This window comes from Anopheles stephensi, chromosome 2 (genome assembly GCF_013141755.1).
Source record: "Anopheles stephensi strain Indian chromosome 2, UCI_ANSTEP_V1.0, whole genome shotgun sequence".
Classification (NCBI taxonomy): domain Eukaryota; kingdom Metazoa; phylum Arthropoda; class Insecta; order Diptera; family Culicidae; genus Anopheles; species Anopheles stephensi.
The window spans coordinates 30343965-30369406 of NC_050202.1; the positions used below are offsets into that span (position 1 = coordinate 30343965).

The following is a 25442-nucleotide window of genomic DNA, read 5'->3' on the forward strand; positions in this document are numbered from 1 at the left end:
ACAACGAGATTAAGCAGCCATTTATTGGGTAGGGAAGAATTTTATCCTTGTTTAGAGAAAAAGGGGTCTTGAGAAAGTTGATATTTTAAAGCCAATCTTGAGTTTATATACATTTTTATTATTACTTTCAACATAGACATTTGAGGCGAAGGAAAATTCTTAAAATTTATAGCAAAATCTGTTGTGGTAGTTGTAGTTAACCTGTTCTTATCACGAACACTCTGTTCCTTACCAACTGACAACATTCTGGCAAACACAGGGATGCAGAGTTATAAAATTTAAAAAAGTAGCTTTAAAACCAAACATCACCACTGATGTGATTTGGTTACAGAAAACTTTAAATATGAGTTGAGTTAGTTCTTAAGAAAGCGATTTAATTACTTAAGTGGGGCGGGGTTCAGCAGTGATACAAGCTGTTTTCGGTCTGGGCCAGCTGCAGAAGTCCTTTAATCCGCTCACGATCAAACATCATTCCTTCAACTTAATTTGGTATCAGTGCGTCTTCTCTAGCCATATGAACGATCTTATTAAAAAAGGCGTTATGGATTAGGTCGTACGGTGTCAGTCTCATGATTTTTTTTTTTTTATAAAAATAGTAACATTAGGTCCACTCCTTGGTGGGACAAGGATTGCCAAGCGGCTTTCACCAAGAAGCGTGAGGCATTTAAAGCCTTCCGGGACACGGGCTCGAGGTCCTTATATGAAAAATATAAAGGACTGGAGAGAACGTGCAAAAACCTGTTGAAGGCGAAGAAAAAGGGTTATTGGCGTAGATACGTCAATAATCTAAACCCCACCACTTCACTTAATTCGCTTTGGAGAATGGCTAGAAGGATGCGAAACAGCAACAACATCAATGAGAGCGAAAGCTTTTCTGGCGAGTGGCTGTATGAATTTGCCCACAAGCTTTGCCCCGATTTCGTTCCTGCGCAAAGCTTTACACAACATGCGCCTGGTAGTGACCCTAGGATGGATTCACCGTTCACAATGGTAGAGCTATCACTTGCTCTCCTATCAAGCAAAAATTCCTCCCCGGGTCTGGATCAGATTAGTAGCAAATTGCTTCAAAATCTGCCCGACATAGGGAGGAAGCGTCTGTTAAGTATTTTCAACAATATGTTGGAGGTCAACAGCGTCCCGCAAGAGTGGAGAGAAGTGAAAGTTGTCACTATCTTGAAGCCTGGCAAACCGCCATCAAGACACGATTCGTATCGGCCAATATCGTTACTGTCGTGTCTGAGGAAACTCCTTGAAAGGATGATTCTTTTCCGGTTAGAAGAATGGTTGGAATCAAACAACCATCTCTCGAATACCCAGTTTGGTTTTCGTAAAGCCAGGGGTACTAATGACTGCTTAGCCCTTCTGGTAACAGAAATAGAGCTTGCTCGTGCACGCAAGCAGAACATGGGATCTATTTTCCTGGATATACAGGGGGCATTTGACTCAGTATCACCATACCAGCTGAGTCAAAAATTAGAAAATGTGGGGCTGGGTCCAAAGTTGAACAACTTTCTGTTCAACCTTTTGTCGGAAAAAGCTATGTATTTCAACAATGGTCATATTCAGCTAAAACGGACCAGTTTCCATGGACTAGCCCAAGGGTCCTGCTTGAGCCCCCTGCTATATAACTTCTATGTCAGTGAAATAGATTCTTGTCTAGCTCCGAACTGCAGCATTAGACAATTGGCTGACGACGGCGTCATATCTTTTGCAAGCAGGGACGCCGCCGAAATACAACTGGCTTTACAAACCACTTTGGACAATCTTACCGAGTGGTCTGAAAACCTTGGTATCAAGTTTTCTGCAACGAAAACTGAGATGGTAGTCTTTTCCCCTTTTAGCGACACGACAAAAAACAGGGAGAAAAGACTATTTGACCCGAAAATTGATGTCTTTTTGTACGGTGAAAAGATATCAACTACCGACAATTTTCGATACCTTGGTGTTTGGTTCAATTCAAGGCTAAACTGGAGTACACACATCACCCATCTGGTGCAAAAATGCAGCAAAAGAATCAACTTTCTAAGGACAGTCACAGGATTCTGGTGGGGCGCACATCCATCAGACGTCCTGCGACTGTATAAGACAACGGTACTATCCGTGTTGGAATATGGCAGCATATGTTTCCATTGGGCATCCAACACGCATATCCTCAAACTAGAGAGGCTACAGTATCGTTGTCTTAGACTCGTACTAGGGAGCATGAAATCAACACACAACATGTCCCTAGAAGTGATGACCGGAGTGATGCCGCTGAAACTACGTTTTGAAATGCTGTCGCTTCGCCTTCTAGTCCGTTCTTCAGTATCAAATCCCTTGATCGAAGAAAATTTTAAAGCGCTTCTAGAGACAGGTTCTAAGAGCAAAATCTTGAAGATCTATGAAGATTTTGTTGCCCTACAAGTGCATCCTAGCGCTCCACAGGCATTAAACCGTGCTGCCCTTCCTGAGACCTACAGTTCCCTTTTAACAACAGATTCCTCGTTGCACGAGGAAATTAAGACCATACCGAATGATCTTCGCCCGATGGTAGTTCCGGGCATTTTCAGGGATAAGTATGGTCATTTAGACCAAAGAAGCCAGTATTATACTGATGGATCATCCTCTAAGGAAGGCACCGGCTTCGGCGTTTTTAGTGAGTCCGCCGAAGCATTTTTCAAATTGCGGGAGCCGTGTAGTGTCTACACCGCAGAACTAGCCGCAATCTTGTACGCACTATTGATTATAGCAGCGAGACCTTCGGATCAGTACTTCATTTTTACAGATAGCCTTAGCGCTATCGAAGCACTAAGGTCCCCGAAGGCTGTTAAGAGTCAGGATTTCCTTGTCATTAAAATCATAGAATTGCTTGGCTCCATGTTCGACAAGGCGTTCAGGATTTCGCTAATTTGGGTACCTGCTCATTGTGGAATTCCCGGCAACGAGAAGGCAGACTCACTGGCCAAAACAGGCGTCCAACAAGGCGCATTTTACGACCGTCCGATCTCGGCCCGAGAGTTTCTTCGCCTACCACAGCAACTTTTCCTGTCTCGCTGGCAGAGCATGTGGGAGGCGGACGATCTCGGGCGATTCCTTTTCTCGATCTCTCCGCAAGTGTCCCTGCGGCCTTGGTTCGGTGGGCTCTCTGTAGACCGGGCGTTCATACGCATGATGTCTCGACTTATGTCGAATCATTTCGCGTTGAACGCTCATCTGCAGCGTATAACTCTGGCTCAGACGAAGGTGTGTGGCTGTGGTGACGGATTTCACGATGTGGCTCACCTTCTGTGGTCCTGCGTGGAGTTTGAAACTGCAAGACCCTCCTTGTTAAGCGCAATCGAGAGCATCGGCAGACGACCGGGTATAGAAATAAGGGAAATGTTGGCGACTAGAGACCTCGCCTACATGAGGCTCATCTACCGATTCGCCAGAGACAACGGTCTCATCCTTTGATTCCGCATCCCTATTATCCTTCCAATCCACATCCGCCACTCCTTTTTTGTTATTCGTTGTGTTGTCTTTGTCTTAAGTGTTAAGTTTTTTTTTGTTGTAGTGCCACGGGTGATCCGCTGACGAAGCAACAGCATCCGGGGTCAAAGACGTCACTGTCGTAAGAAGAGAGGCAGAATTTTCTGTAACAGTGTCCATCATCTCTGTCTAGCCTTGATGGAGCGAGTGCGGCCTTGCTGGCGTTGGGTTCGGAGGTGGTCGGCGGGTTCAACCTCGTAATTAGCAGAGACCCTGCTGTTACGGGATGGAACTCGCCGATAGCTTCTGAATTCGGTGCTGGCTTGATCGAGCTCGGGCTATCACTGCTGGGCAGATTGAGGTCCACTGTTCACAGGCAAATGTTTGTGCTGTCACAATTGTTGTTTTCATTCTGTTTTGTTTCAGTCCAGATCCGTTACACGGAAGGATGGAGTCCCGTGTGTACACATCTCAACCACCAACACACTCTACACAGCAATAGACCCGGACCAACAATAGAACTGGACAAACTCACCACAACCTCCACACATCTACAACCGAGCACGCCCGGGATAAGGCGAAATATCAGGGAGGAAATGCCTTGGTAATTTTTTGTGTCATTGAATTTTGTACTTCGTCAGCACATGCGGTACTGACCATACGGCGTCAAGCCGTCATAATCGAAAATAAATAAATAAATAAAATAAATCCTGTAAACTATCCTCAAATCTCAAATAGTATATCTCAATTATTTTACACTTTCCCCTTAGAAATTTAACTTTGTCCCAAATATGTACATGGTCATGGATTCGCCCCACAGTTGTTCGGCGGTTTCCCAGATAGTTTGGATTTTAAGATATTTTCTTTTTTTTAACTACTTTTATCGTTTCAGAAATCACTGCAAACAATTATTTAAGCTTAAACAAAAGTAAATTCTTCCTCAAAGTTCGTTCAAAGTCAAGTGTCAGTTAGGAATTATCCAGCTAGGTGAGAAAACATGAAAAAATATACAAAAAAAAAAATGTCTTATAATTGAATGCTCAGATTTATTTTAAAAATTTTAAAAAGCATTTATTTTAAACATGTATTTTAAACAGTGTAAAGACAAATTTAAAAATATTTGAGCAACAGTCATAAACTTTAGAATGAAACGAAGCATTGTACGCTCTCTTAGATGTTTTTGATTTACTTAATTGCTTACTTATCAGGTCTACTCCAAGAATCCTTGATACAGCTCACGGTCTAACGCCGTCGTCTGTCAATCCACTATCGCGTCATTTCTGGCATCCTCTGCCCATGTAGACGGTCTGGGTCGTTCGGTGCCATTCTCATGACATGACCAGCGCACCGGTGATGGCGAGATTACCGTACAACTCGTAGAGCTAGTCATAGAAGTGGTTCTCCCAGTGTTCGTCAACACATTGACCTCTCAATTGTTCAATTTGCGGGGCCATCATGTATTTGATATAGTCACAAGGTTTTTTAAAGGCTTCCCTTGTATTGATGTTTTCGTCGCGAAGTTTTTTGACGGCTCGGTTATGTTATTCCAGCTCTAATTTTTTAAAAATACTAGATTTGCACATCTTTTTATTATTTTTGCATTATTTTAAGAAAAAAACCATCTATTATCTCCGCAATAAAATGACTTTAAAAGGAAAACGCTGTTTAAAAAATACTATAATTTAAAAAATTATTAGAGAATTGCCAAAAAACCTCGGGACGAAACCAAAAATGTTAAAGCACTGTCAAAAAACAATGGGAAACAGTCAGAAAAACTTCGGGATTACTTATAAATTAGAATATTTTAAATGTAATAAAGAAAATGTGACTCCTCCTGGTCTGGATAGTTTCAGACAACACTGTATGAGAGCTAAAATATTATTTAAACCTATTAAAAAGACTCACAAAACAGGGGCTCAATCACCTCAAATTAAAGTAGCTAGACATAATAAATCAACGTGTAGAATGACAACACGTTGGGGATGCAACTCCTGCTTCCCGGGACAACCTCATCATCCGATGCCCTTGAACCTTGCTCACGTTAGTGTGTTGTAAATTTCGCTGAATTTGTTGTCTCGGCATACGCAGCCGCCACAGTCACCATTAGAATTCGCGGAACTTCTTACGTAGCCGGTCTACTACACGTCACCGGAACCGGAAGCCGATAGCAGCATTCGGCGAAAACAACTGTGGACCATGGCTAGATGAGCTTTCTGCTTCTGCTTATACGTTCCTAGGACGACCGACCAAAACCTCGCAGATGGATGCGTCCGATCGATTGAGCGAGGATTTCGGGAAACATCGCAAGGAAAGCAGGGGGGTACGGGAACCCAACATTATCCCGAACCGTCGTACTGGGATGCCAAAAAAAAAAACGTGCACAGAAGAATAACACAAATGTTGGTTTCACACACCACACTGTTTGGAAGGAGTGTGCTTGTGTGCGTACCATGGTTTTCATCCTCACATCCACTGGCTGTTTGAGTGTGTTGTTGTTGTTCCGGTATCGCTTTTCCACACTTTCCACAGCGGCGAGACCCCGTGCTGCAAAGGGGATGAAATATGAAAACACATCGCCCTTCGTGTTCACGCTGGCGAACCCTCTGTAAGGATGAGCGTGTGTCTGTGTATTGGTGAGCCCGATTCGTACGAGAGCGTACGGAGAGCGAACGTGACACGATCTTCCTTCTCGGGAAGGCTGGTCGATTTTCGCCTCCCGCCAATGCGTCCTCCCACAATTCCCTGCTTCAGCTTCCGGTGGTATGGTTTTTCCAGCTTTTGTGCTGCTGCTGCTGCGGACGATAGGAAGAACAAGAAGAAGAAAAAAACACACACACTCCAAAGGTTTGGCAGCTGGCACGGGACGAATCGTGATTTAATCGAACCCGAAACTTGGGAAAGATTTTTGGCCGACGAAGCACTCGATCGTGGACGGGATGGCAAACTTGAATAAACCCCTCCAATCGATTCTGAATATTATGTTGGTGTGATAAAGCCAGAGCGATGACAGAAGTTTAAGTCGTTGTAGTAATAAGCTGTCAAAGGAATAGATATGTGTGAGGGACTAACACTTCACTGTGAAATGAAACGATCAAGAGGGAATTTAACGTCTACCGTTCATTCCTCAAGTTGCCTTAGGTCCCAATAAGGAAATCCTCACTTTAGCTCACAAATATTCCTAGAGATTTGAAGAAATTAATAAGTAAAAGAGCTAATTTCCCTACTAGACATCTTGGCTCAAATGTAACTTCGAGCCTTTCCGCTACAAATCCATAATTATCCTATCAGCTTTAAGCATTAATTTTACACGATTCCAACCAGTTGACGAGCCGCGCCGCCTAGGAACAGACCGTTTATGTCGTTGTTTAAAGGTTTCCGGTTTGTATTTTTTGTTTTTTTTTTCAATATATCCGCGGTCTCTAGATACTCTGCATCCCTTTGAAAGAACCATTTAATCCGATTTCCGGCACGGTGCCAGAGCGTGCGGTGGAGAGGAACAAAATAAAAATAATAACACCACCGTAAACGGACAGGCCCCACATCGGCGTCGCGTATCGGGGCGGAAGCTGCGGGTTGTGTTTATGGTGCCGTATATCATCATCATCATCATCATCATCATCGTCCAGCACCCATCTTCAGCATGGGTTTCGCCGTCCAGATCCAGCAGTGCAGTGCTCAAACGGTATGGCCCTAAAGGTTATTCGGCTCCGCCTGTACTCCATATTGCTACGGGGAACCATGGTTCCACGGTTCCGCAGATCGATTCGGAAGAGGAGTAGCCCGTACGATACTAGCAGGCGAGCTGTGAGATGAGCTGGGTGTGAGCTGGGTGTGAGCTGGGTGAGAGCGAGAGTGAAGCTGGTGAGGTGCGGCGCAAGCACGTTAAACAATCCGGACAAAACGAGCTAATCGATGATCGGGTTTGAAGCCAAGCGTTCGGAATGTTGTTGGTTCTATTTGTGAAGCAGAGTTAATAGTGCTATCATTTTCATATGATTTTGTCCCAAATTTACCTCATATCTCACTGTCTCACCAATGCTCACTCAGGGGAGCTCATGAACTCGTGAAGCACAAAATGCTTCCAACTTTGGCCAAAAGATTTACCGATTGTTTTGCCCTTAATAAGGTTCATGTCCTCCAGAAGCAGAAAAACCAAACATGGGGTGAATGAAAAGAGAATTCCACCGATGAAATTCGTTGGACATCAGGACAATTCCTACTTCAGCTTTCATTTGCTCTACTCCATTTAGCTCACGAACTCATCCACAGTGTGCTGATAATCCAATCATTTAATTTTCATTTCCATCCAAAAACACGTTTCCGAAACGGTTTGCGAGTGATAGAGAAAAGCCGTGAAAAGTTTTTCCCCCGGTGTCAATTCCTATTCTTGGAACTGGACGTGGAAGGCTGCCCAGTGGGCGGTGAAGGGGACGGGCAGTGTGGGTTGAAAGTGCAAAAGGGCGGCTTGAATGCCTGTAGGGCGGCCGGGCGGGCGGACGAGAGGTCGTCAGCGTACGTGAGCTATCCAACGTGAGTCTCGCGTGCTGCCTGAATACTCGTGGAAGTGCTTTTTTTCTTCCTTTCCACTTTCAGTTTTCCTCTTCTTTACTATCTTCCGAAGTTGAATGATTCCCGCACTTCACGAACGGTGCGATGAGAGCGCGAGAGAGTGCCGAAAGACAAGCTGGTGGGGGAGAGAGACGGCGATACGTTGGGAGAGAGAGCCACCATTGCCTGCGAAATGGCGAATGCGGGAATGAGTGAGCAAACAGAACGTGCGGTGTGTGCGAACGAATTGCGGGAGCAAAATAACGGAAACGTTGCGAGAGAGCGAGAGCGCGATGGTGTTCCAGCGTTGCGAGAGCGAAAAGGGCTCGGCAGAATCGCTGGCGTAAATAAACAACATTTTGTACCTGTTTTTCCTAATGCACACGCACACACACATGCACACGCATGCAGTGAGCGGATCTTTCTCGTGGCCGAGCGTGCTGTGCGCTCTTTCGAAATCAGTTTGCTCAGAGTCACTGTCGGGGACGGGTCCATGCGCGTCCTTGCTCCGGTGCTCGTGTTTTCGACAGCAGGCACAACTCAGTTGCAGCAGTATTTTGGCTTGGCATCAGAGTGACAGCAGGCAAATATCAGTTAGCGAAACCTAATTGAACCGCGTTGTGGATTAAAAGCGTACGTACGTACATGCGTCTGTATGTACACTCATAAATCGTTCGAACTGTTTAAACCTAACGCAGCGCCAGAAGCATTAACAACAGAAAAGGTGTGTATTGGCCGGAGTGAGAATAGTGTGAGGTGATTCGTCCAAGGTGAAAAAACAACTCAACAAGGCATGCCCTTCGAGATTCCGGCCTACTGCGATAGCGGTAGGAACGGCGTCGTCGGCATACGATACCACAAGAGCGATGTGGTAAAATTAGATAGGAATTCTGTGCTCAGTGAATGTTCAGTAGGCTAATTTTCCTGGTTGCGATCAGCAGCGGTTTCGTCATTGGATCGCCTGTGCTTGACAGCGCGTCGTTCTTCAAACACGGTGAAGGAATATCCTAGGTTCTTCAGTGGGATGTGTTTTTGTAAAGAAAAGAAGTAAAACGAATGATGATCGATTGCCGATTCCTCGGAGTGCAATTATTGTTTGTAACTCCACTTCCCGTCGGCTTCAACGCCCGTGGGGTTTGCCTGCGCGTCGACTCCTTGCCGTCTCTTCCCCACAATCATCATCCTTCAACCCTACGGTTTACGTATGTGTGTGTGTGTTTTTTTTTCAACTGTCAAAAGTACTCGGCTTCACACACCAGAACCAAAGTGCGACTCACACACACACATAGGGTGCAAGTACAGTGGAGTGAAGAGAAGAAAAGAAGTTGACAGTTAGAAAGAGAGTGAAGCATGAAGTGTACGAGCGAGAAAGAGAGTGTACCAGCGTGAGAGAGTTCTTCTATCGTGTTCCTCTTCTCAGTTTGCCGCGCACCCTTCCTATTCGCGTGTTTAATGGATGGGAATGTAACTGTGTGTGAGTGTGCGATTCCTCGCGCTTTGCCGCACCTTCTTCGTGTTGTGGGGCGCGCTTGTTCTAGCTAGCCACCACCAACATACGATACTAGACAGAGGAGCAGCAGCTTTCTTCTGGTTACACGAGCGACTAAGCGAAAAAAAGAGATAGCGAATACTCACGGTGTGTGTGTGCGTTACGAGGGGTGGATGATGATGAGCAGTGGTGTTGTTCGGTAGCGAGATAAACCGCCTTATGAATGAGTTGTGAAGTGATAGAAGAACAGTAAGGGGAAAGCGGAGGGTGGTTGGTGCGGGTGAAAGTGAATAGGAAAATGGTCGCACGAGGCAAAAACGTGTGTGCGCGCGCGTGTGTGTTGGAAGCGCACGGAGCTCCCCTCAACCGTGTGTGTGGAGCTATTTTCTAACTCAGCAAGCCCGTGTGTGTACAATGTTTCCTACTACTACACTCCAGATCCCGGTGTGAATATTCTGTGAGCCGCGTCTACCGAAAACACGTTGCTGCAAAGTGTAATAGAGCGCTAAAAATGTACTTATCGAACGGCTACGCGAAATTGTTCTCCAAAAATTTGTTCGCTTCTTCTTCGTATGCCATCTTCCTGTGGATGAGAAATTAACCCCGTCTCGCTACCTGGATCCCAACCCAGGTAGCGTAATTTTCTCATGGTGTTGGTTTTCAACCCACCCCACAGGAGAATAGTTTACTCGGTCCGTCTCTTTCTCTCTCTCTCTCTCGCTCGCTTGCTCGTTCTGACGTTCAAGGGTGTGTGCTGCAAAGCAAAGGAAATTCAAACCATCGTGAAACGTTTTTTTTTTTTTGTGTGAGGTGTGTGCGCGCGCGAGTGTACGGAAGAGATGTTCTCAGAACTCTTTCTCCCAAAGATCAACAAACGCGCGCGACTGTGTGTGTGTGCATGGGTGTGTGGATCCGAGGGCAATCATCTCCGCCCGATACCCTGATCAAAGCCACCCTGTGTTTCGAACCCCTTTCGAGCATATCGAGCATTGAATGTGTATGTGTGTGTGTGCAAGAAACATGGTTATGCGCAGATTTGTAGTGCGCGCCGTTTGCTTGATGAACGGAAAAGCATTCTGGAAAACATTCACGAAGGAAAGAAACAGAGCTAACCCCCAACACATGTGCACCTGGAAGAAGCGTGTTGTATGTGTGCGTCGGTGTCTAAATGTGCGTTTGCTTTACAGAACGATTGCGTACAGAACCACACGCACACGAGATTTAATAGCGGCCGCCTTGGTGCAGTGTGATGCATCGGCCGCATAAAACCATTCTTCCGAACAAACACGCACACTAGCGCAAAGAAGGGATTCTCGTATCGTGCTAGGTAGAGGCACCAGACCACGATCAAACACATTCGTTTGATCATGCTTCATTTTTCTTCGTGCTGCATCTGTGTGTGTGTGTGTTTGTATGATTCTGTCGGGAAGAAAAAAAAAATGATATCGATGAGAGCGGCTAGATAAAGGTAGAACTCTTCCCCGGGAGCGTATCGAGGGAGAGCGTGTAAAGAAAAAGGGAACCAAAAAGGTTCGCCACGGCCACGGCTCTATGCTCGGCTCCTAACATCATTATGTTTTCCTCCCGGGCTGTGCGCCGCTCACTACATTTCCTCCAGCGCAGCATTGTTGTATGCGGCGAATGCTATGCTGCACGAAGCAGAGAGCGAGATGTTTCCGCCGATTATATAAACTTGCTCTGTGTGTGTGTTTGAGTGTGTGTTGTGAATTGGGAAATGAACGAACGAAATCATTTCCAAGCCCGTTGGAGTGGAATTCTGGCACAGCCGGAATGTAAGATCGTTCGTGTTGTGGAACAGGAAAAGTCTCGTCTGAACGTCAAACGCACGCTATTAGTGAACTATTTTCACTATCAATTCTACACATTAGTACGCGCGTTTTTATCTCTTATTCCCTTGCAGAGCTCTTCTTTTTCTTCTTCCCTCTTTTCTCTACCTAAATCATCGGCTTCCTTTGTTTGTGTTAACGCCAGAGCGAGAGAGCGAGCGCATCATAATGCTCACAGCAAGCGAGCGATAGCGTTTGACAGGTCGGTGTGAATGAAACAGATAGCGCTCGCGGGGAACACGGTATGTCGCGCAGGGACTGACGGGGAGGAAAAACTTCTTCCGTGAAGATTGTGTGAAAAAGAGAGGACATTTCCGAGAAAATGTGTGTTTGTGACATTGAGGCGGGGAAGGTTTCGAACAGGGATGCTGACTGAAAGCTGATTCCGGGGCGTGTTTGTGTGGATGTTTATGTGTGTGTGTGTGTGTACGCGCCTCATGAACGTGCCTCCAGGAGATGGCTCTTTTTTTTTCCTTTTTTCCTTGTGCCTGGGTGGGTTTTAATTGTACCATTTTTACCAGTTTGAACATTTAAATCACTTCTGCTGTTTAGCGATTAAATGACAGAAGAGATTCGGTCCGGCTCTCTGTGTGTGTATGTGTGTTTTCATTGTTTTCTTGAATCGTTTTTTTTTTTGCTTTTCGGTTCATGTTCGAAGATGGGAAGGAACATTTCGCGAATAGAAACACACAAACACAAACATACAGAGACTCACATTTTCTTGGGATGTATCCTGCGGGATAATGTTGGGATGATGCTGAAGTAGTCTCGCTCAAATGCATACTTGCGCGAATAGCAGGAAGAATATTCCCATCTTACTTTGCGCATTTCCTACGGGAATTCGGGAATCCACTTCAGAGGTCTTAGCTGTGAAGACTGACGGACTGACTTCTCCAGATGAATTGATTATTATATTTCACAATTCACAATTAAGATGTAAAAAATACCTGAAACATCAGGACTTAGAATTTTTGTTCATCTTTCCTATTTAGTTTAATTGTTGTCTGTAGGGTATGGTCTAAAGTCAGCACCGACAGCTACGTTATTGTAGAGATATCCACAAAGGTGTTGGCCGCCACGCGGCCATATGACAGCCGGAAGCAACTTTTCCACTCTAGTTACATGTCGTGACGGAGCAAGATGGGTATATAACTATATAGTACTTCTTCACATAGCAGGGTTCAAATCCCTTTCGGACCGTCTTTCCAGTTCCAGTGAGAACTAACTGTTTAACTATGTGGTCACACAAGTCGTTAAGCTAAGAAAAAGACACATATACACTTCAGAAACATTGACTCTGACCGCAACTGGCAAATGCCTCTTAGCCACCAGAAAGATATTCAAAAAGACCGAGCTGTGATCTCACTATCGTGAAGCTAATGAGACTTATCAGACTGAAAATATTACGGCTGGTTATGTCGTGAGAATGACACCGAACGATCCATGTATTTTTAGGCAGGGCAGAGAAGGCGTGGCCCCTGATAAGCAATTTATAGCTTTCCGTTGAGTTTAATTAATTGTAGGTTTCATTGCAGTTCTTCTATGCTTTATGCCATTTCACCCATGAAACGTTTAGATTTGATTGTCAAATGAAATGATAATAATTATTCTTTGATTCTTTTTTTTAATAACAGTGAATAATCTTATTCATATACTATTTTCTTCTCCAATCCACAGCATTTACAGCTACCCATTTCTGCCAGATAAAGCAATCCAGGGTGAAAAAAGGATTAAATAATCGATAGCGTTAAAAAGAGAGGAGGTAGAAGAAAAACCTTTAACGACGTACGCCAGCGTCCAGCTACAGTGAGACGAAAGTGTGTTCTATAAAGCTAAGCTAATTTTAATTTCCGTTTCTTCTAAAAGAAAATTATGTGCGATCGTGGCGGTTAGTGTGGTGTGCGCAGGCATGAAAGAATGAAAACCAGAGCAGAGAATCAGTGTGCGGAAAATAGTGGAAAAATTGGAAGTGAAAGAAAATTATAAAAAGTGAGAGTGTGTTTGGGCAAATGGTGGTGCAGAGAGTGTGTGAAGGAAGGCAAGCGAAAAAAGAAAGTAAAAAGTATCTAAGTAATTTGTGTGCCCAGTTTTTAAAGTATGCAAAAAGTGTACAGAAAGTAAGAGGGAAAAGCTGAAGCGAGCTGAAGGAAAACAAAACCGCGAAAAGAGGGGGAAAAAATGCAAGCAAGCATAAGTTCCTCCCGGTGCGTAACGCAGTTTTAAGTTTTTTTGTTGTTCGCCCTTTCCCGCAAGTTATTTCGTGTTGCGAGTGTGTGGAATCAGAGCAGATGACGATGTCATTCTAGTACGAGCTAAAGGGAGGAAAAAAGAGGGCTGCCCCAAGTTCACCAAATTCCTGCGTCGGCGAACCCCCACAGTATCAGTGGAGTAGTAGCTTCGTATCGATTGGGATCCTGTGTAGCAGAACGTGGCAAAAAGTGCATGAGAAAGTGAGGTCGGTGAAGGCTGCACTGGCGAGAGGAAAGCTTCTCTTTCTCTCTCCAGCTTGCAGCATAGGAAAAGCGGCAGCGAGTGGCCGCCACCCACCACCACCCAACTCCTCCCGGGGAATGGGTTGTGCTGCTCCTTCCCAAGAAGCTTCCAGCGTGCGTGCCCGGGAAAGGAAGAGAAAATTAATCTAAATTCTCGCGGCGAAGAAAAGTTCTTACCGCCAGCAGGAAGCAAGGGCCAGTATCGGCAACGTCAAACCGGCCAAAGGCATGGATTACGAGGTGTTGCTATTGCTGTTGCTAGCATAAGGAAAAGCGAGAGCTCCTGAACGCCAGAGGAGGAGTTTACCAGCGCCCCACACAGGGACGAGAGGAGGAGGGACGGCTTATTTTCCTCATCCAGACTTTCCCGACGTTCCCGAGTGTCAAAAAAGGTAGGTACGCTGTTGCTTGTTGCTATTAGGGTAGAGAATAAAACATGGAATTGGAAAATTGGAGACACGTTGGAAGACGTGGCAGGTCATAAATCATGACCCAAAAGCTATGCCTTATCGGAAGTGTTTGTTGTTGCTTTTGGGAAGTTTGAATCCTTTTTATATTTTCAAATTGTTTAAACTTAATATGGATGTATTGATTATCCTTTCTTTATCCAAGAAAATAATTAATGATTACTCTTTAATCATTGCTGATCGGAAAAACAGACTAACTTAGGAGGGAACTCTTCACTGCTTAAAATTGTGATACGATTTTCAACCTGTCATCTGTCATTCCTCTTCCTTGTAATTCGCATTGTTAATGCTCCATCGACATCTTAATCGTGCCTTCTTACAGTGAGATGCATTTAAGTGATGTCCAGTTTACGTACCGCTAGGTCCCTCTGTGTGCGGCTAAATAATTGTTGTAATGATTATGGTTATGTTTATTGCAAAACATTATGCTCCATGCCATTATGTTTGATGGCCCCAAAAGGAGACAGTGTTTTGGGATCTCTTCTTTGTTGATGTGCTCTTTGTACACCGATATTCGTTCCTTGCAAATGTTGGGTCATTTACAAAGAGTTTATTTGATATTTTATTAAAAAAATGTCTCTTTAGGACAATTCAAGTGCATGGCAGAGGTTAACAAGCTCTAGAGTTAGTTATCGAAGATTAAAAAAAACTTTTAAACAATTTTGAGGACTTTTGAGGCACAACAACTTGCACCTAAGCACCCACTGTCTTCGCAAACGAAGCAATTTCGAGTCCGACAATCATCCCGAGGACCTATCCAGAACACGCACCTAAACGTAAAATAATAGGCGGATCGATCTTAAACCGCACCAGAGCACAGGATCATGTCAAAATTCGATGCTACAAGAAACGTAACCAGGACCAGCTGACAACAAACAGAAAACAAAATACTAATTTCGGAAAACACGAAACGAGCTGCCTCTCCCTGCCCTGAAGCCTGGACAGCTCACACATGCTGGACAGGAACCGCAAAACAGGAACAAACAGCTGACTGGTTGTGTTTCAGGATGCGCCTGGAAGATAGGACAACCGGTAAAAAAGGAAAGTCATTTTTCTTGAACAACCAAATACTGACGATCGCCAAACAACCACTTGTGTGCCACATGTGCGGTTAAAACTGAAACTGATGTGTCCGGAATGGTTTTTTTTCTTTCTTCTTTCGTGTCCCCGGTGGAAGGACTATGCGATGAATGCGTCCTGTAGAATTCCTGCAGACCGCTTAATGTGGCTTCGTAGCCTATCTAGCTCTTTTGGCTCGTGTTTCTTCGTGAGTCCTTCAAATTAAAAAAAAAAATGGAAATATCGTGATAACAGTAACGTAATATTATTTTCTTCCCTGATCATATTCTCCCGACGAGCGGTTTGCTTCTTCCCTCCTGCACACAACACTCACTGCTCAGGTGTTTCTGGAAGCGCGCGCGCGCGCTGGACAACCGCCCGCGGCGACCATTGCCATCGCCTCAGTCCTGCGCTCGTCAGGGAATTCGACAGCGAAAGGTGGTCCCCGGCTGCCCGACTGGTGGTTTTCTTTCGACAGCAGGCTTCAGCAGCTGTTGTTTGCCGGGCAGGTTTCACCCGAGTTGCCCTATAATAACAAGTTGGACTTTTAATTAATGTAAATGGTTTTGATTGAAGCGTTCTGTGCTATTAGGAAGGAAGGTTTTTTTTACCCGAAAACAATGTCTCATTTGGTAGTAGGTAGCTCGGGGCGGACGGTGCAATATTACACCCAGGGGGGGTTTTAGTTATTCATTCGATCTAATTAATTTAGATTAATGAGGGCTTAATATGCTAACTAGTTTTGGGATTTTCGACGGAAGGTAACCGATCTTTGAGGGCAATTTTTTGTCTAGTATTTTAAAAGGAGAACTTTATTTTTTAAATGCTCCTTTGAACGCATTGATAACCGTGCTTTTGGATCGAAAAGCCCACGAAGTGACGTAAGAAACGTTACTGGTTTATTGAAACAGCTGTACAAACGAAGTCCTTGACGTGGATTTATTTTTAGCATCTTCATGTAGAATTGCTTCTCTCTTACAAGGCATTTTAACAGACGTGCAACTGCACTTGAAACAATACGCAACCGAAAATTATCAACTTTCTTCCAATTTTGTAGAGTAATACTCGAAGCTTTGCCACACTTCACCACTAACGACGCGTGCATGCCTACGCATAAATCATTAATGCCCGTTTGTTTTATGTTGATTCGTCCTGCGCCGCCTGTCTGATGAAGGTTGCGTTCATTCTTTAGCTTCTCCGCCTTGTGCAAATAGAAAAGCAAAGAAAAACAGAGAGAGAGAGAGAGAGGATGTAGACGTAGAAAATGCATGCATAACAGCGTAGCAATCTTTTGCAGCATCAACAATGGGAATGGCTGGAAGACCTGCGCGCAGCCAATGCATCTTCAATTTTCTCTTACGCCTAAGACGCTTATTTATTCATAAGCTTTCGGTGCTGCTGCCTACACTAGTACACTGGTTGAACAGAAGAATTGGTAAGCTCTGTTAGCCTTAGGAAGGTAACACGAGAAAGGACGCCGCTTTTGCGATGTTTTGAATTGGTTTTCTATTGCCGTTCCCTTTTTATCCTCATTTTGTTGTGTTTGTTGCACTGTTTATAAAGCTATTTTGTGATTTTTGCTGCTTATTTTTATGTTTAAAATAATGGGATGTAGAGTCACCGTTGCAAGCATTAAGTGGAATATTGCAAGCTCGTTGTGGAACTTTGATTCCATTATTCATTATTCAGTCCATAGTCAGGTTCCAGGTTTTGGTACGTTTGCTTCAATTTTTGACAGAAAACAACCAACGAAAATTCTCAGTTTGCTAACTTAAGTCATCATGGACCTCGAATGGTGGAAGCTATTTTTTGGAAACCTTATTGGTGATACTCAATAGAAAAGAACTCATTGTGAGTCATTCAATTTAATTGCTTTGGTTACTTCTTGGCCTAACGACCTCTTAGGTCATGTCTGCCATTTCTGACTTACTAGACTTGATGATACCGCATAGTTGGATAGTCAAATCCTCACTATGAGGGAAACGGCCCAGTTGAGACTTGAACCCCGGTCCTGTCGTGTGAAGACCGGCGCCGCTGTAGCCTCTACCACCGGGCGCTTTGGTTACTAATTTTGTGGTTAGTGCATTTGACGGGTCGTCTCCCTTTGTGACGTCTCACCTTTTGCTGCCTTTTGGTGGTGGTGCCATATAAATGCATAAATGGGCACATCGATAAATAATAATTATTAATATTTATCATCGTTAGCATAACTTGCGTCGCATTGTCGACGGGTCCCACTATAAATGCGTCGGAAGAAGGCGGCCGACCGGTACCGGCACTGCGTCGGTTTTTGATCGGTAGTTTGGCTTTACAGTTGTGTACAAAAATGCTGTACAGAACATTTAAATTAAACTGAGAACTAAACACGGAAAGGAACAATTCGTATCAATCAAACATTTATATATGATAAGAAAAATCAAATCCATTTCCGTGAAAGATTTACGGTTTAAAATATGTCAGTAAGCTACGTTTGCCTGTCACTGTACTACGACTGCAACCAATTGCCACCACCACCATATAATGTCGACGTATTGCTGCATCGCCCTCAAAATACGGCCAACCCTTGCACTGCAGGGGGAAAAAAGAGAGGCCCGACCGAAACATTTTCTGTACGTCACCCCCCCCCCCCCCCCCCCCCGGATGGCACATTATCGAAAATGGGTTTTATTTGCTCGATAAATGCTGTTGTCGGGGCCACATTTCAAAGCCGCTCCAATGACATGCGCGTGTGTGTGTGTGTGCGTGAGCATGATGCGACTGCCCCTGCACAGAAATACCTGCCGTACAACATAAATAAAGACTCGCCAGGGTGGGTTGGAGTTCGTCCGGCAGGCAGGGGCCCGTCTGTGCCATGGACGACGACGCTCCGGTGTGCACATTTGTTGTGCCGTGCGCCGGGAAAGCATTATTGTGTGCAATGTGTTTTCATATCATTTCGGTGTATCTTCTCAACCGCTCTGGCCACACCGTTCCCCGGCTGGAAAAGTTCCTCCCTTTCGCCCGTTCGCCTCATTACATGCGCTGCGCGATGACCAATCGATAAAACTGCTCCACCAACGGGCGTGTGATGCGACGGGGAGTTTGTGGATTTTATGTTGGTTTATTACAGATCGATCTTTGCCATTTTGTCCTTTCCGTGAGGTGGTGGAAAATGGTTTAATGGTTTGTTGATTTTTGGTTTTCGGTACCGACCACCATAATTCTTCCGACGAATGCGTGCGATTCTCCCTGTGCGCTCAGTGTCGTCCTGATGCGTTTTCCTGAGCACTTTCCTGGCGGGAAGAGATTTACGATCATGTTTGGTGCTCGGTGCACTTTATATGATTGTGAAATTCGGTTTGCGTTTTGGTAACGAGACGAAGTGAGCTTTTTGTGGTCTCATGTGGACTCACTTGGAGAGTCGTTTTGTCCTTAAACGTTCACACCCATTAGCTGTGAGTTTAAGGGATGTTACGAAGCTAGATATTTGCCAGATATCTCCTCGATTGAAGTCCTTACGAAGATGGTTTTGTAGGAATATAATCTAGCTTTGATGAATGTCATCCCACCAGAATCAAATTAAATTACAGTACAATAATGATTACTCAATCACCTTAAACTCCCGTTGATTTTGTTACCTTTTGTTTATTGGGGCTATAAACGGCGCACCAGAAAGGTTGCTTTAACTCGGCATAAATTATCTTAAAGCTGCACGCCCGGTTTTTTTTTATGATTGTCTGGCCCCAAAAACGGAACCGGTGAGCAGCCAACCTTCTGCATCCTGCTAATTTTCACAAAAATCCCACTCAAACAATGCGCACACGCGCTCAATTTCTATAAATCAAACAGATCGAAACAGCCTCTTTTTTGTGTAATAAAATTTTATTGAAACGGCAGCTGAAATTCTTCCTTCGTGAAAGAGTATATGTTTTTTTACCTCCTGACATCTTTCGGCATCTCACGTTTTCTAGCGAGCAGGATACACCGAAAGCCTATTCCCGGGGGTATTTTGTTCTTATGCTTCACATAGTTTCCCATTCCGAATGCAGTGCGCGGCACAGAAATATGGCTCCGATCGTCTCTGATGATCATCAATCTACCTTCAGTGGAGGCTTCAGAAAGCTAAAAGGATGTGTAGAGAGAGAGAGAGAGAGAGAGAGAGGTTTGGTTGAAAAATAATACTCAACGTGTGTTTTTTTCTTCCGCTCTCCTTCTCCTTGTTCCTATGAGGTTCAAGGTTTTATTGGAGCTGGCCGGTGTATCGATACGCCCGTACGCACCGCGTCCCATTCTTAGTTTCGAATTCCTCGCTTCAGCTGTTCGTTTGTTCCCTTTTTTTGTGTTGGGTAAAGGATCGGATCGGAGACTCAAAAAAGGTAGCGATCGGAGCGAAACGGCTGCAAAACTTGTTTTCGATGCGAAGGAAATAGGACTTACAAAGTTGCAGCGGCCGGGATGGGAACCTTTCGTTGCATGATTGAGCGATCTTAGTGTGAAATAGAATTTGACAAATTGAGTCTTTATATCCTTCAAGAAATACATCGTTTGGTAATATTAATATTTACAGGATTTTAGTGCATTTTCTAGGCACTGAAGTCTTGGGAAGAGTTAAAGGGAGTCCTTGATGTATTCTTCTTCTTTTTCGGTCTAACGACCACTTAAGGTCATGCCTGCCATTTCTGGCTTACTAGACACCGCATAGTTGATACCGCATAGTTCGATAGTCAGTCCTTACTATGGGGGAAACGGCCCAGATGAGATTTGAACCCCCGTCCTGGTGTATGAGGACCGGCGCTGCTGTCGCATCCACCACCGGGCTGTCCGACACCTAGTCGTCCAAAACACTTTATTGTCTATTGAATATCACTTCGAATTTAAAAACGCTCTGATTAAGGCATTCCATCGAGAAGTTCCTTGAAGTCTCGCCTAATTCAATTTCCCTGTAACACCACTGTAAGAGCTACCTCCTAAAATCCTCATAACTTCACACCACCATCAATAAGAAAAGAATCACTCTTCAAAATCTTGAAGACTTTGCCTACTCAGAGACACGACCTGCTGCTGGATGCCCTTTTTCTCACTGTTATAAACCCTTCCCCCCCCCCCCCCCCACCTTGAATGGTAGCCATTCCGCGCGACTAGAATCACCATTGTGTGGCGTTGAAGGGCATAAAAACCCCAAAGAAAATTGCTTCATAATTGAATTTATGACAGATTGCTTCTTGTCCGTGTGTGGTGGTGCAGCTGGACCAAACCCGAGCCCCAACTTCGATCTCCAATACCACGAATTTTTTTTCACTTTACCGGATTTTCTTCAGCACCGGTCAAAAGGGCCGCCAAATGTCCGGCCTCCTGGCGTTTTCGCTGTTGCTTTTGCTTTCGTCAAATATGCTTTAGCAAAGCCACCGACTCACTCTAACTTGACGACCGTCCTCTCGACAGTCAATACTCCTTCTCCCGTCGGATGGGCTTTACTTGACCCGCACTGGAGAGCTAGTCGCGTGAGCTTGCATAGTATCTGTACGGTTTTTGTTTGTCAAAAGTCGAAAAAGGGCCAACTTCCAGTCGAGGCGGAACTGTGAAGTGCGGACAGTGCGAGGGAGGCATAAAATGGTTCATTAACTTTACGACCCAGGCTCGTAAAACTACAACTTTTGATAGCAATTTTCCTCCAAGCCCCACTCACTGTATATGAGCATGATGAGGTAAGCGTATCTGTACGTGGCTATGTGTGTTGTGCGCGAGTCGCCAGTCGTCTTCATGATAACTTTGAAGTTTAAAGAAAGCGTGTCTCCCGTGTTCCGAGATTCCGCCGGGCGAAAGACGAGAGTTAATATTTGAGTTGAAGGTTTTTTTTTGTTTTTGGAGCAGAATTGTTTTCCCACGTTTTGAAGAAGGGCTTATTCTGTCCTATCTCAGGGTCTCACACTGTTCCGACTACTCGTACAAGAAGGAGCACGTTCTAATGAAATTCTATCGCCGTATGAAATTTACACCCTCCGCCTAACTGAGGGTGCTAGCAACATGATTTTGGGATCGTATTGCTTGAACACACGGACGGACACAAACGTGGTAAGCCTGGGTTATGAATCTTAATAATCCTAATTAAGTGTATGCAGCACAACACGTCCGTTTGGTTAATAAATTTGCAATAAAATCTTCACGGCTGGCATTTTTTAGTAAGTTAAAGCCAAAGGGAAAGTTGAACGTTTTAATGCCATGCCCAGCAAAAAAAAAAGGACGACAAAATTGGGGCAAACCGATGGCCATTTGCGCGTTGTTCAATTAATGTCTCCATCGTGTTGGGTGCAAATGGGGCGCGTGTGCATTTTATTAAATGGGATGTTTAATTCTGCTCCTCAAGCTAACCGGTGCAACACCTGTTTCTGTGGTCTTTTATCATCAGCTGGCGTCTTGGGTCAGCTGCTTCCTTCGACAACGGCAAACCGGGTTTCTTGCAAAAGAAAAATTAATACACAACGATTATGTTTTACGTTTATATTTATTAATATCATCATGTTTGATAGCGTGTGTCACCCATCGTCTTGTGGTGCGTCGTCGATTATGTTTTGGTTGCCGCGTTGTTTCCCCCCCGTACGGTGGTGATAATGGATCGCCCTAACGATGGCAATATGGGACATTAACACATCTGGTGTGAGGTAGTTGGCAAAAGGTTTTTCTTTTCCATTTAATCTAAAATCGATTCGATTGGAAAATGGGTGTGTAAGCGCGCCGTCCCTTTTATCTTGCAACTTTTCAATTCCTCTCTGACATTCCTTTTTTGCTTGAGCCAACGTGACGTTTGACGTGATAGATAGGCGTACGTTGTATTATTGCCTTCCGGATGCCTATATGGCCAGGAGATCGTGTGTGTGTGTGTGTTTGAGTCTTTTAGAGACTAATGCATGATTGAGGCATTTAGAAATCACCTCGAAAATGATGGATCGCGGTGGGAAAATGATAGAGCCAGCAGCACCACTGCACCTGACGCCATCTTTTGCTCAAGGTGTATGTGTTTTACTTAGACTGTAAGAGCTTAACATAAGAATAAGAAATTGGAAATCTGTTCCGGGATGGTGGTACGAAGCTGAAGAAGTCGTTTCGAATATTCTGAGCAGACTGCGCTTTTCCTCCAAACCGGCAGTAGAAAGGATGTTTTTTTTATTGAAGGAAGCAACAAAAAAAACTCCAAAATGCGCTGCCCGTGATGTGTGATGCTCGCGCATTGCGTGAACATGTGCTTCCCGTCTTAAATGCATAATAAACGGTGGCACGCGACATTGTCATTTATTGTTGATCTTGTAGTATCGGTGGATGGTTGGGGGGATTATTACGTGTGGGCCACACATGGCCGGTTTGCTGCCGGTGGTGATCTGAGTTGGCTCCATCCAACTCCCGAAACCCCCCATGCCAAGGGAGACAAGACCGCGTGTAACAAACAAAGAGAGAGAGAGAGTCGCAATGACAAGGAAGGCAGTAAAAGAGAGAGAGAGAGAGGCACACACACACACACTTTGCGGATTGTTCGAGCAGATGTGTTGATAATTGCACTGACGTGTGATTTACAGCCGGCACTTTGCTGAGGTGAACCCTGTGTCAAGAACACCGACCGACCGACCCAACCGAACATGTGCGAGCAGACGAATATCGAAGCAAAAAAAAAAACAACGGAGATCACTCACACACACACACACAATTAAGGCAGAATAAAAAAAACTGAATCATAAAATGAGCGCACATGGTGTGTGATATCGTTCGTCTCGAATGCTGGGATCCGCGGCAGAAGGAAAACGCCGCGCGTCAGAGTGCTATCGACAGCTGGTGTCGTCGTCGTCGCGTCCTTGTGGCACGAGAAGCAGGAACTGGGAAGGAACGCAAGATGAAGCTTACAGCTGAAATGTGTTATCGTTTGTTGTTTTGAAAGCTAGTTTTTTTTGCCGGCGGTTTTTTTTTCCTTCGCCAATTAATCGAGTTTATATGAAGCATCTTTAAATGAGGTGTTAATATTGCGAAAGTGAGGATAAAAGTTTAATATCTTTGCTGATTATCGTTCCAATATGGCACTCGCTTGTGAAGAGGTGTCAAACCGTTTTGGTTGTGCGTTAAGTACTTCAGATCTGGTTCTTTGTTATGTTTCAACAAAAGTTTGCTCTTAATGTGTTATTCTACTAACTAACTTATGAGAACTAAATGGTTTCAAATTAGCTGAGAAGCATTCACTCTCCAGAGAAATTACTACTTCTTTCTAGGCGGTCATAGAGGCATTATAAGGGATATTAGTTATTGTTGACTGAGGATGTATATAAGAGATGCTTGGAGGACTTGAGGTTTTTAAGAGCCTCGAGGCGAATATTTGCTACTTCGTCTTGGTCACAGACTCCCTGTGAGTCGTTGGTCACAGACTCACTTCTGAGATCATTTGGGAGCCTTGTATTCTGCTTGTCACCTGCACGTTCTGAATTCTTGTCACACGGACAACTTGGACTCATACTTGATCGACAAGTTTTGGACATTAGTGTCCATCTTGTCTAGAGTACGCTTCGCTGTTTGAGCCTCGATTTTCCTTGTTAGTTGTACAGTTGTATTTTCCCGGTTGTTAGTGTTTAGGGTAGGGAATAGTGTCCGCTACAAGTCTCCAGAAACTAAAAGTTGTTGTACAATTCGAAGCAGATATCGTCAGGATGTGTCCAACTATTTCCAATTCTCTCGCTCTTAGATTTAACTAGGCGATCAAATCCTATCCAGGTTGGCTCCCCGTACGCAGAACTGACTATCCAGCCAAACCGCGTCTCGGAGAGCCATCAATGGCAGGCCAAGACTTCTCGAGGTTTTAGAGCCGAATAAGAATAAGAAGACATAACTAACAATACAAAGTAATCCTCAATTGCAGTTCCTCGACATATTTTTATCGTAGTTGCTCTAAAACAGTTGAAAACATGGTAGGATTTTACCTGAATCTGTATCTGTACTTGTACCTGTGCCTATGGCAGTTTGACAGATCGCTAGAACTCTACCTTATTGGGTGAACGTTTCATTAAGTTTACATTTAAATCATATTGATGCGTTTCTCTAAACAAACTGCACTGATCGTAGCAAAATGGAATTAAATATCACAGATTTTGTTTACGCGACTTGCATTAATTTTATGACGCTCTCTCATGCTAATTACATTTACGGTATTGTGGTGCTTCCTAGCCATCCAGATTCTTTGCCCTCCATTTCCCAGCGGACTTCAGTCAAAATCGGTTGCTTCGATATTTTTTCCAGCGTATTGAAATTTCGATTTCCATCCTGTTTCGGTTGCAGTTCTTTTCGACTGTCACGATGCGCGACACGGTCATTGGACCGACGATTGCATTTCCAATCCATTTTCAACTGGGGGTTTTATGCACTTTTTCCGAAAAAAAAACTCTCCAATCGCCCCAATACACATACATCGAATCGATTGTTAAAGCGCGATGCTGATAAGGTATCGCAACCATACCAAACCATGCCCGTCGGTGGAAAATCAAAAGCAAATTTCCACGGACGGTTGCACCCCACCAATGGGCGGTGACCCGGATGGGAAATGCATTTGGAGTTGATGTTTGATGTTTTTTTTTTTGTGTTGCTATACATACAAAATGGAGATTAATTTTGCTGCAGTGTGCTAGGGAAAGGGCACATTTCAATATAATTGGAAAGATATTTGCCTCATGCCGGCAACGCCATCGTTATCATTGTTATTAATATGGCGAATGAAATTTGCTTTTTAATCACTAATTTGCGTAACGAAGCACCGAGCTGAAATGGAATACAATTTATTTGTAACTATTTAAAACCAACCGATTCATATTCCTGATTGAAAATATCACATTTATAGATGAACTCATCCAACGTTATATATATTAACAATGGAAGCACAATGGTTGAATTTAATTTAAATGGTAATGATTCCTCTTCCGGTAAATTAATCTCGTATCTTTGCTGCTTTATCCTTTATTTGAACGCACTTCTAACGTTTCTGCGGAGAATGTTCGAGATTTCGATAATGATTTCACCAGCACGTACTAAAAACTGCCTTTTGCCCGAAGTTCATTCGTTGCATTCCACCCGATAATTCCCTTTCAATTAA

The 25442-nt window shown here is 44.2% G+C and overlaps 1 protein-coding gene across 4 annotated transcripts in view; it reads left to right on the top strand.

Moving 5' to 3' along the window:
• Positions 1-8455: 8455 nt before the first annotated feature.
• LOC118503325 (zinc finger protein jing homolog) overlaps positions 8456-25442 on the top strand; it is a 72834-nt gene continuing 55847 nt past the window's right edge. For 2 of the 4 annotated variants that reach the window (XM_036036468.1, XM_036036472.1), the window contains exons 1-2: positions 8456-8719; positions 13009-14215. The gene's annotated coding sequence lies outside the window, so the exon portion shown is untranslated. The remainder of the gene's footprint in view (positions 8720-13008; positions 14216-25442) is intronic. The other 2 variants (XM_036036469.1, XM_036036470.1) reach the window with 2 other exon arrangements.